This window comes from Bufo bufo, chromosome 3 (assembly GCF_905171765.1).
Source record: "Bufo bufo chromosome 3, aBufBuf1.1, whole genome shotgun sequence".
Classification (NCBI taxonomy): Eukaryota; Metazoa; Chordata; class Amphibia; order Anura; family Bufonidae; genus Bufo; species Bufo bufo.
The window spans coordinates 521,690,682-521,698,373 of record NC_053391.1 but is presented as its reverse complement, the minus strand read 5'-3'; the positions used below and the strand labels follow the sequence as shown (position 1 = coordinate 521,698,373).

Here is a 7,692-nt window from a genome sequence, read left to right as displayed (position 1 = left end):
ATTTTGAATCCAACTTTTGTTTTTTCAATAGGAAGAGGGTTGCATTGACAATCCAACACAATGGGCAGCACATTGAACACATTTTATAAGTGGTCAGAAACTTGTAAATAACTCATGAAAGAATAAAGTTACATTAGAACCAAGGACACCATTGTTTTTCGTGTGAAATTCCCAATAAGTTTGACGCGTCACATGACCCTCTTCCTATTGAAAAAACAAAAGTTGGATTCAAAATGGCCGACTTCAAAATGGCCGCCATGGTCACCACCCATCTTGAAAAGTTTCCCCCCTCACATATACTAATGTGCCACAAACAGGAAGTTAATATCACCAACCATTCCCATTTTATTAAGGTGTATCCATATAAATGGCCCACCCTGTATATTGAGATAGCTGTGCAATATTTTTAATGGTTTTGATAAAAAATATTTTTTTTTTAGTAAGTGTGCAATGTAGACAAATTATGTTTTTGCTGGGCAATGATTAAGAAAATGTATGTACAAACAAATATAAAATATCCATAGAGGGCAGTCTCTGAGAACTCATCTAGAACAGTAGTGGAGACACAAACTTCAAACTGAGTACCTCCTAAGAAGTGAACAGTGATAAATCGTAACCAAATAAGACTATTCTCACACTGTTGTCATATGCTCTGTTCTAAGCCTGTATCAGCAGTTTAGAATAGTCTAGCATGCAGCGCTAATCGTCTAAATGACAGACTCCATATTAGGACCCATGATGGATGTCTATTTTAAATTACATTTGGAGCTAGCAAGCATACAGGAGAATACAAAACTACATGCCTATTACATCAATTGACATCACCTCTGATATTGACATTCCTCATTTTCTTCATTAAGATCAGACTGCTATGATGACTTATTTTTGCCATGTCTTGTCTCTCTCTTGTTGCAGACATCTTAGGTTCCTACATTTACATCATCTTGCAACCTTCTGAACATGCTACCCTGCCACGCCCATTAGAGTGCCCAAAGTGCTCCCCAATACTTCACTGCAGAAACAGACAGTCCTCCTGAAAATTATAGTAAAACACAGATAGTCTCTCCTTCAAAAATATAGTGTTCAAAAAAATTATTGTACATAGCAAATAGTTCCCCTTACAGTAACAGTACTATAAACATAGTGTCTCACAAAAAATTATTGTGCTAAGCTGCTACTGTGCCTGGTTTCCAACAGCAATAATGCTCCCAAAAGTACCACCAATAGCGATAATTCTCTCCCAGAGTGCCCCTTGTAATGGCAGTTGTTAACCACCAATGTCCCCCTACTCACTGTCGCTCCTGGTTATGACTGGGCCTGTTGCCTATATCCATACCTCTGGTACCTCCTGGTCTACCTGGACTAGTTGCTTCATGTGCCAATCCAACTAAAGAGGTAACGACTTGGTGTTCAGAAAAGTCTATCCCCACCATCTGGGGCACTGTGAAGTATGAGGGGTTTACTTAGACAATGCCCTTAGAGGAGTTTGGTCATGTGGCACAGTGGTTCACACCCACTGGTTTGCGATATCCTTAGTGGTAATAGTTTCTGTCCTGTGCACCCAATAGTAATAGTTCCCCCCTCCCATTGTTCCCCATAAGTAATAATGTTCCCCATTGTCCCTCAGTAGTAGTAATACCTCTTTATAATCTCTGCTAGTACAAAAATGCCCCCTTATATTGCCTGTCAGTAGAAAAAATGTACCCATATTATATGAGTCAGTAGAAATAATGTTCAGTTATAATGTGTGACATTACAAAAAAAATGTCCCCTTATAACATATGCTAGTAAAAAAAAAATACCCCCTTATAATATGTGTCAATACAAAAAGTTCCTCCTTACAGTGCCCCTGTAGAGCCAATGTCACCATAATGCCCACCAAAGTGGCTTAGCAGCTTAATACCAAAATAATGTAAAACACAAATACTTACCATGGCATTGTCAGAGATGCAGTGAAGGAAACAGATTTCTACAACAGAGGTGTTTCGTAAACCCACTGCTTCAAACTCCCTTCTGCACCATGGAAGCTTTCATCCACGTAGTGTGAGGGAGGCCATACCATATGGACAATTCACACGATTAAGGCGCATCAACAGTAGCAGAGATGGGTATGTGAGACAGGCCACTGAGTTAAAGAATCGCTTATTGGGGAGGGAATATCCTTTGAAAATGCTTGATGAGGCTTTTGTTAGGGCAGATAAAAACACACAAAAGGAATTATTACATCAAAATAAGAAACTCGAGGAAGAGAACCGATTTGTGTTTGTGTTTAAATATAGCCCCATGGCCGACTTAGTCAAAAAAATTGGGATCTGTTAAGTAATGAGAGGTGTATAGACAAATTTACGGATAAGAAACCCCTTATTGCCTTTCAAAAAACATATACCCTAAGAGATCAGTTAGTCAGTAGCCGCATGAAATGCAAACAGAACCCAAGTCAGTGGCTAGGTGCTAAAAAACCCTCAGGGAATCATCGATGCGGTAATTGTTCCTTCTGTGGATACATTCTCCGGGACAAGGTCATTTTTTTGGGGAATGTGCCACACAGAATGAAACAATTCTGCACATGTAAAACCGCATACGTTGTGTATGTAGTTAAATGTGAATGCGGAGCCTTTTATATAGGGAAGACAATTAGGCCCATGTTAGAGAGGTACCGCGAGCACCTCAATTCCATCAAAACAAGGAAAGGCTGCCCCCGTCTTATAGACCATGTATGGCAAAAACACGGGGGTAATAAAAAATGCCTGAGTTTTGCTGGAATTGCGGTGATTCCACCTATGACACAAGGAGGTGATAGGCATCGTCTCCTGTTACAAAAAGAAGCGCGATGGATAATTCGCACAGATTCCATGGGACCCCTAGGTCTAAATGATCGGAATGATCTTAGTGTATTCATTTGAGATGTTATTGATTGCTTTGAATGAATTTCAATTAAATACGCACACAGGTGATGCCCATTTTGAGATTGAGAATTGTATACCCCTTATGGGGTTAATCCCACGCTCCTCCTTAAATAGGCTGGCACACCTGTCTGCGTCACACAGGTAGCCGGAAGAAGCACAAACGTGCGAAACGTCCGTCACTGCCGTACACCGCTTAGGCGGTTGTTGTTTCAAGTGAATGGTTGTCCGCCCCAGCCCTATGTTGTGCACGCACCTTTAATCAAAATAAAGAATGGAACGATGATATTCTGCAATTGGTGAGTGCCGCTGATTTCTTTACTTCTTCATATGTGCATTATAATCTATATTTATAATTTTAAATTTAAGGCACTCTTCTGGTCAGATAAAGAAGTCACATTTTGTCTAGTAAAATATGTTTAGCTGTCAAAGAAGGAGCTTTAGTTGATATCTCAAGCAGAAATAGAAAAAAACTGCCTAAATGTCACAGGGAAGATGACATCCATTTGCTGGTCTTGATTGGTTGTCTTTACCAATCATTCTATATTTCTATTCTTTATGCTTTTGGAGATAACCTAGGGACATATTTAGCAGTATAACCTAAGTCACCAGGGAAAGTTTGACATTAATTTACTAATATTACAATAGAACCATAAGGCAGTAAACCTTGAAAGAGTATAAGGCTGCTAGCAAGTGTTTTAGCATTTTTATTCCCTGTAGTCTAGTATATATAGTATACAGAAGAGTGGATATGAAGGGAAAGCTTCAACTTCAAATACATAAAAGTGATCGAGAATGCACTGTAAATTTCAAAAAGAAAACAATGTATTTTTAGAATTAAAGCCACATTTGAAATAATATTTCAAGGAATTGTATACATCTGTCTGTTGAGCTGTCATATGGTTTATGATCAATTTCCACGTATTAATAAGAAAAAAATTAAAATGCTAAACTTTATTATTTATCAAATCTGATTTAACATATTATCAGATCATCACCTGCAATGTAATATCAAGAATATCTGCCTCCTAATTGCTTACTAGCATTTTAGTCCATTCCTAAACATGTCTCGGCATTTCAAACGATAAAAAAGGTAGAGATCAATAAGTGGGGCTTCAGTCATTGCTCAAAACAAGGGTATCACTGTGTTTACTAAAACTTATCCTCTTAGTGTTGTTGGATATCTTAAAGGTGTCTTACAGGCTATATATATGGTTGACCCAACCTTAGGATAGGTCATAAATATCAGACCTAGCACCCCACTAATCAGCTGTTTTGAGCTGCTCTGGTGACAGACTGTACAATGTATGAAGCTGGAGGCATAAAGCTCCATACCCCGTGTATTGCTCATGCTAGGTAGCTCAGCTAGCCTTTAATTAAATGGGAGCAGAGTTTCAGTATGCCGGAGCTGCAAACTACGCAGTGTATGGAGCCTTCTGCTTCAACTTCTTACATTGTTAGTTTCTGGCACTGATGTAGCCCAAATCAGCTGAACAGTAGGGGTGTCAGGTCTCAAACTTCCACTGATCTGCAGATAGGTCATCAATATCTGTAGCCTGGAGGACCCCTTTAACAAGCCCACAAATATTAGGTGAATGTTGGCAAAACCTGTTGTTTTTGGTGAAATTGGCTCACCCATGGTGTCCCAAGTATCCCTTAATACTAAGTCTCTGGGAAAGGGGCAATGTATGTGCATGAGGAAGTTGGGAGGAATCACTATAAACCAAACACTTTGGTGTATGGCCACTTCTCGATTCTCTGTTAAAAAGTTTGGCAGCCCCTGTTACAGAATGTACTGTATGACATGGCTATTTATCATATGCAGAGTAACTACTTGCAGTATCTACACACAAGTACCTTGTCTACTATTACCTAATGCTAGTAGCTGAGCTTTACTGCAATTATCTATATACTTATGCATATAACAGAAAATATATATGTATATAAGCTCCAGGGCTAGACTAACCTACCAAAGTACCAGAAGATCCTTCTGTGGGCTCAGGTCCTAATATAATAATGCTTCAAGAATTTGCATTTCATTCTTGTTAAGGGGCAATGCTAATCTTCCCCATATTATTCCAGTTTTTGTAAATGTGCATCAGTAGCATATATACTAAAGTTTGGAAGGAAATATTAACATGGCCCCTGCACAGGAACTGACACACAAATTTGTAAAGCATCTGATAGTAATGGGCCTCAAAGATCTATAACCCACCGTAATTAGGAGCTAACTTTGAAGCTAATCACTTTTTTTCTCATTTTTTTTCTCCCAAGTTGATTAGAAAATTACCTGTTAGACTTTATTAATGGTATGTGCTATGTGTGCAATTATAATACTAAAGTATTAAATAAATAAAATTTATAAATAAATAAAATTATTATTTTTTTACTCAGTATGTGAAATATCTCCAGAAAGAGAGAATATTGCTCAAAATATATATTTCTCTCACAAAATACAGTTAGTTATTAGGAGGAACAAATAAATACACTTTAATGGAACTGAGTTGGGGTGGGCAATGTGACCGACAAACGTGACATTAATGGCTGAAGAAGAGGCCGTGGCATTCAGACAGTTGTTCAGTGGGGGTGCCTGGAGTCAGACCCCCACCAATCAGATATTTATCACTTATCCTCAGAATAGGCCATCAATATTAAAATAACTCTTTAACTAAAACAAGTGAATTATTAATAATAAAATATATGTATTAAGGCCATTTGGCCTGTAATTGTGAGAGGGGCTTGTTATTTACTCCTAGCCTATTTAACCACTTCAGCCCCCAGTGCTTAAACACCCTGAAAGACCAGGCCACTTTTTACACTTCTGACCTACACTACTTTCACCGTTTATTGCTCGGTCATGCAACTTACCACCCAAATGAATTTTACCTCCTTTTCTTCTCACTAATAGAGCTTTCATTTGGTGGTATTTCATTGCTGCTGACATTTTTACTTTTTTTGTTATTAATCGAAATTTAACGATTTTTTTGCAAAAAAATGACATTTTTCACTTTCAGTTGTAAAATTTTGCAAAAAAAACGACATCCATATAGAAATTTTGCTCTAAATTTATAGTTCTACATGTCTTTGATAAAAAAAAAATGTTTGGGTAAAAAAAAAAATGGTTTGGGTAAAAGTTATAGCGTTTACAAACTATGGTACAAAAATGTGAATTTCCGCTTTTTGAAGCAGCTCTGACTTTCTGAGCACCTGTCATGTTTCCTGAGGTTCTACAATGGGCAGACAGTACAAACACCCCACAAATGACCCCATTTCTGAAAGTACACACCCTAAGGCATTCGCTGATGGGCATAGTGAGTTCATAGAACTTTTTATTTTTTGTCACAAGTTAGCGGAAAATTATGATTTTTTTTATTTTTTTTTTTTCTTACAAAGTCTCATATTCCACTAACTTGTGACAAAAAATAAAAAGTTCTATGAACTCACTATGCCCATCAGCGAATACCTTGGGGTCTCTTCTTTCCAAAATGGGGTCACTTGTGGGGTAGTTATACTGCCCTGGCATTCTAGGGGCCCAAATGTGTGGTAAGGAGTTTGAAATCAAATTCTGTAAAAAATGACCAGTGAAATCCGAAAGGTGCTCTTTGGAATATGGGCCCCTTTGCCCACCTAGGCTGCAAAAAAGTGTCACACATCTGGTATCTCCGTACTCAGGAGAAGGTGGGGAATGTGTTTTGGGGTGTCATTTTATATATACCCCTGCTGGGTGAGAGAAATATCTTGGCAAAAGACAACTTTTCCCATTTTTTTATACAAAGTTGTCATTTGACCAAGATATTTATCTCACCCAGCATGGGTATATGTAAAAAGACACCCCAAAACACATTCCTCAACTTCTCTTGAGTACGGGGATACCAGATGTGTGACACTTTTTTGCAGCCTAGGTGGGCAAAGGGGCCCATATTCCAAAGAGCACCTTTCGGATTTCACTCCTCATTTTTTCCTGAATTTGATTTCAAACTCCTTACCACACATTTGGGCCCCTAGAATACCAGGGCAGTATAACTACCCCACAAGTGACCCCATTTTGGAAAGAAGACACCCCAAGGTATTCCGTGAGGGGCATGGCGAGTTCCTAGAATTTTTTATTTTTTGTCAAAAGTTAGTGGAAAATGATGATTTTTTTTTTTTTTTTTTTTTCATACAAAGTCTCATATTCCACAAACTTGTGACAAAAAATAAAAACTTCCATGAACTCACTATGCCCATCAGCGAATACCTTGGGGTCTCTTCTTTCCAAAATGGGGTCACTTGTGGGGTAGTTATACTGCCCTGGCATTCTAGGGGCCCAAATGTGTGGTAAGTAGGTAAATGACCTGTGAAATCCGAAAGGTGCTCTTTGGAATGTGGGCCCCTTTGCCCACCTAGGCTGCAAAAAAGTGTCACACATCTGGTATCTCTGTATTCAGGAGAAGTTGAGGAATGTGTTTTGGGGTGTCTTTTTACATATACCCATGCTGGGTGAGATAAATATCTTGGTCAAATGCCAACTTTGTATAAAAAAATGGGAAAAGTTGTCTTTTGCCAAGATATTTCTCTCACCCAGCATGGGTATATGTAAAATGACACCCCTAAACACATTCCCCAACTTCTCCCGATTACGGAGATACCAGATGTGTGACACTTTTTTGCAGCCTAGGTGGGCAAAGGGGCCCATATTCAAAAGAGCACCTTTCGGATTTCACAGGTCATTTTTTACAGAATTTGATTTCAAACTCCTTACCACACATTTGGGCCCCTAGAATGCCAGGGCAGTATAACTACCCCACAA

The 7,692-nt window shown here is 38.6% G+C and overlaps 1 non-coding gene across 1 annotated transcript; it reads right to left on the bottom strand.

Moving 5' to 3' along the window:
* Positions 1-4,908: 4,908 nt before the first annotated feature.
* On the bottom strand, positions 4,909-5,011 carry LOC120996813. The gene has a single exon (XR_005777913.1). It is a non-coding gene; the product is annotated as a U6 spliceosomal RNA (small nuclear RNA).
* Between the last annotated feature and the right edge of the window lie 2,681 nt (positions 5,012-7,692).